This window comes from Rana temporaria, chromosome 2, assembly GCF_905171775.1.
Source record: "Rana temporaria chromosome 2, aRanTem1.1, whole genome shotgun sequence".
NCBI lineage: Eukaryota > Metazoa > Chordata > Amphibia > Anura > Ranidae > Rana > Rana temporaria.
Genome location: NC_053490.1, coordinates 169,071,457 through 169,076,653, shown reverse-complemented (window position 1 = coordinate 169,076,653; position 5,197 = coordinate 169,071,457).

Below are 5,197 nucleotides of genomic sequence, written 5' to 3'. Positions count from 1 at the left end.
ATCAAAGGGGTGGGTATGATTATAAGAGGCCGCGCTCACTGAATACAAGAAATTTATGATGGCCAGTGCTCAATAATACACCTGCCCCTTTGAAAAAAAAACATCCGCCCCTTGCTGTATTGAGTGAGCGCGACCAGCGCTGTTATATCGAGAGCCTGGCATTGTATGTGAAGATGCCAGGCATGTGTGCACCCCGAAGCTCAAACACATATGCAAGTGTGTATATGTGTATATGTACTGATAGTGTCAGTAGGGCAGAGATTGGTGTCAGTAGGGCAGTGCACGGTGTCAGTATTTTTATTATTATTATTATTTTACAATTTAGTTTTTTATTATTATTTTTCTTTTTACATATTTTTTAGGAGCCCCATTAGGGGGGCTTTGGTGAAATATCCAGGGTTTAAACAGGGGAAATCTGTGCCACACAGGGTGATTAGGGTGGCGAACCCTGTGCACACGCCTGTGATGCCAGGAATCGCTCACAATTAGAAAGTCAGGGAGAAAAGTAGAGCACAGGGATATTTTTATCCCCCAGGGCAGTCTTAGTAACATTATGGACCCCTGGGCAAAGTAATGCACTGGGGCCACTACCAGCTTGCACCAATTTACACACCTACTTTCAAGAAATAAAGTATAAATAGTTGATATAATTAAACATATATTCATTAGTACTTTGAATAAAATCAATTTTACAAAAGGAAAACATTCCATGAATCAAAGACTAGTCAACACAAAGGGCACAGTACAGGGGGGGAATACAAAAGGACACAGGACAGGGGGGGATGCAGAAGGGCACAGTCAGGGTCGCCATCAGGGGGGTACAGGCAGTACACCTGTAAGGAGCCCGGACGGCAACCCCCCTTTTTTTTTTTTTTTTTTTTTATAAAAAAAAAATGTTTTTTTTTTTTATATATTTTTTATTTTATATATATATATATATATATATATATATATATATATATATATATATATATATATATATATATATATATATATATTTATATAATACCCCCCCTTTTTTTTTTTATATATATATATATATATATATATATATATATATATATATATATATATATATATATATATTTTTTTTTTTTATTATTATTATTAAAGGACTGTGGCAACCCCCCCTTTTTTTACATTTTAATTTTTTTAAATGTTTATTTTTTTATTTTTGTTTATATATATTTTTTTATTATTAAAAGGCCCAGAGGTCCCCAGGGCCTCGGATGGCAACCTCCCTTTTTTTATGTATTTTTTTTATAAATGTTAATTTTTTATTTTTTTATTTTTTTATTAAAGGGACCAGAGGTTTATTTTTTCTTTTTATTAAAGGGCCCCGGATGGCTACCCCCCTTTTTTTATATATATATATATATATATATATATAGATATATATATATATATTTTTTTTCTTTATTTCGTCTTTTTTTGTAAAGGCCCCCCCCCCCCGCGCTTCTCACTTTCAGGTGGCAGCAACCCCCCCCCCCCCCCGGTTCGCTGCTGGGCCCATGTCTGAAGCTGTGTGATGGCGGCCCCCTGGGCACAGTACAGTGGGGAATGCAGAAGGGCACAGTACAGGGGGGGATGCAGAAGGGCACAGCACAGGGGGGGATGCAGAAGGGCACAGTACAGGGGGGGATGCAGAAAGGCACAGTACAGGGGGGAATGCAGAAGGACACAGTACGGGGGGGATTCAGAAGGGCACAGTACAGGGGGGGATGCAGTAGGACACAGTACGGGGGGATGCAGAAGGGCACAGTACAGGGGGGAATGCAGAAGAGCACAGTACAGGGGGGAATGCAGTAGGACACAGTACGGGGGGGGGGGATGCAGAAGGGCACAGTACAGGGGGGAATGCAGAAGGACACAGTACGGGGGTGGGGATGCAGAAGGGCACAGTACAGGGGGAATGCAGAAGGGCACAGTACAGGGGGGGGGGGAATGCAGAAGGGCACAGTACAGGGGGGGAATGCAGAAGGGCACAGTACAGGGGTGGTCAGGAGGGCACAACACTGGGATCAGGAGGACACAGTGTAGGTTCTGGGACACTTCCCGGGACACAACTCTATCAGGACAGTTTAGTAAAAAGCATGACTGTTCCAGCAAATCCTGGACAGTTGGCAAGTATGATCTAATGCAAGATTATTGTGGGGGCCCCCCATGTTCCTGGGGCCTCTGGGCAGTGCCCAGGAGTGCCTTTGCATCAAGATGGCCTTGCCCAACTTCCCCCCCCCTTCCCCATCGTCCCTGGAGTTCAGCTAAAAAAAAAATCTACCCTTCCAATGGCCTCACTGCAAGGGTTAAATGCTTGTTAGGGGTAGAGTAATTAGGTGCCTCTGCTCTGTGATGTCATGCGTTTTGTTGTATTTCTATTGTATTTTCGTATGACAACTGCACTGAATAACTGAAAATCGTATGCTCTGGTTTCGTAAAAAATTGCCGTGGCTTGTCCGATCTAATAATATCGGATGAACTGTCATGATCTGCTCTCAAAAACTCTGTACTAGCTTAGAAAGCGTTATTTTTCGTCAGATTTTTGGATCGTGTGTATGGGCCTTTGGGGTGGCTACAATCACTCCTTCAGTGCATCTATGGTGGAGCAACATAGCCATCTTTGGAAAGCAGCATTGTCAGTGGAGAGGGCCGTGTTGGTGGACTAGTAGATTTTAATGAACTATACATTAGTGACCAACAATGTAAAGCCCAACTCCAGCTAACACTTTTTAAGCCGTTACCGCAACAGTATTTTTTTCCTTTTGGGGTGTTAAAATCTGATCGTTTATTTTCATTAGAACTAACAACAACTATATAAAGCAAGTGCATGGCTACAAATTGATTAGGTAGGTCCTCATATTACATAGGTTTGGTAAATGTAAAATTAATTGTACAAAGATTGTATAGCTAGATTGTAACATGTATGGTTACCTCTAGACTGCACATGCATTTAACTCTTGCAGTGTGCCCCACTGCAAGGGTCATTTTTGTTCCTGAAGGTTAAGAAAGGACTCACTGTAGCTGCACATCGATGCTGTCCCCAAAATGAGTGTGTAAGTGGCAACCTCAGCCTGAACTCCAGCCAGGCTATGCTTTCCAACGCGTTTCTCTCCACCCCTCGGAGCTTAGGCTGAGTTCACACTATCTGCGGCGTGGCTTGCAGCAGGGGTGTGGTGCATCCCTGTTCACTGTTTCAGGCCCGAATCAGGTCTGAATTTTAGTCATAACTACGCTCCAAGGGGCGGAGTAAAACACATTGGCTTGGTTGGAGTCCAGGCTGAGGTTGCCACTTACACACTCATTTTATGGACAGCATCGATGTGCGGCTACAGGGAGTCCATTCTTACCCTTCAGTGATGGCAGGAGCTGGGACGAGCTCCCTCCCATGCCAGCACTCCCAGCGGCGGAAGCTCAGCATTTACACTAAGCAATGCCGGGTCATTTTTTTCCTGCCTGGAGTGGGGCTTTAATGGGAACAATCCAAGTATGTTTGCAGACTGTGGGCCAGATCCACAAAGCGCAGCGCTTCTTAACGTCCGGCGTAGTGTATCTCAGATACACTACGCCGCTGTAACTTACAGCGTATTTCCCGTATTCTCAAATAATTTGTGCCGTAAGTTACGGCGACGTAGTGTAACTGTGAGACGTAGTGTAACTGTGAGATGGGGGGCGTGTTTTATGGTAATACGTCTTGACCCGACGTAAATGAAGTTTTTTCTTAACGGCGCATGCGCCGTTCGTGGGGGTATCCCAGTGCGCATGCTCGAAATTAACCCGCAACAAGCCAATGCTTACGACGTGAACGTCATTCTACGTAAAAAGCCCTATTCGCGAACGACTTACGCAAACGACGTAACATTTTCAAAATTCGACGCGAGAACGACGGCCATACTTAACATAGGATACGCCTCATATAGCAGTTGTAACTATACGCCGAAAAAAGCCTTACGGAAACGACGTAAAAAAATGCACCGGCCAGACGTACGTATGTGGATTGCCGTATCTAGCTAATTTGCATACTCGACGCGGAAATCGACGGAAACGCCACCTAGCGGCCAGCGTAAAAATGCACCTTAGATCCGACGGCGTACTAAGACCCCGTACACACGACAGAGGAACTCGACGTGCTTGGCACGTCGAGTTCCTCGTCGAGTTTTGGGATGAAGCCGCCGAGGAGCTCGGCGGGCCGCCTTCTCCCATAGAACAACGCGGACAACGAGAAAATAGAGAACATGTTCTCTATTTTCTCGTCGAGTTCCTCGGCGGCTCCATCGAGCCAAAACTGTACAGACGACAGAGTTTCTCGGCAGAATCCGGGTTTTGACCGAGTTTCTCGGTGAATTCTGCCGAGAAACTCTGTCGTGTGTACGAGGCCTAAGAATTACGCCAGTCGGATCTAGCCCAGCTTCAGGTGTATCTTGTTTTGTGGATACAAAACAAAGATACGCCGGAGCAACCTAGAAGTTACGCGGCGTATCAATAGATACGCCGTCGTAACTTCTTCGTGGATCTGGCCCATAGTGTTAGGTTGCCAATAGAACTGAGAGGACCAGCAATTTGCCAATTCTTATTATGGCTGCAGATCCCTAACCCCTCCACAACTAAGGCATGCCTGCATTGAAGTGAGAGATTTCTTTCCTGTGGAAACAAAGGAATAATTACTCATCACATAATAGTATGTGTTATGCACTTCTGACCTCTGCGCTCTGTGTCCTCCATACTTGTGACTCCCGCACTCTGTGCATTATGCATTTCTGACCCCTGCGCTCTGTGTCTTCCATACTTGTGACTCCCGCACTCTGTGCATTATGCATTTCTGACCCCTGCGCTCTGTGTCTTCCATACTCGTGACTCCCGCACTCTGTGCATTATGCACTTCTGACTTTTGCACTCTGTGTTTTCCATACTCGTGACCCCTGCACTTTGTACATTATGCACTCCTAACCCCTGTACACTGTGTCTTCCATACTCGTGACTCCTGCACTCTGTGCATTATGCACTCCTAACCCCTGTGCTTTGTGTCTTCCATATTCGTCACTCCTGCACTCTGTGCAATATGCACTTCTGAGCTCTGTATTCTGTGTCTTCCACACTCTTGACTCCTGAACTCTGTGCAATATGCACTTCTGACCTCTGCGCTCTGTGTCTTTCATACTCATGAATCCTGCACTCTGTGCATTATGCACTCCTGTGCTGTGCC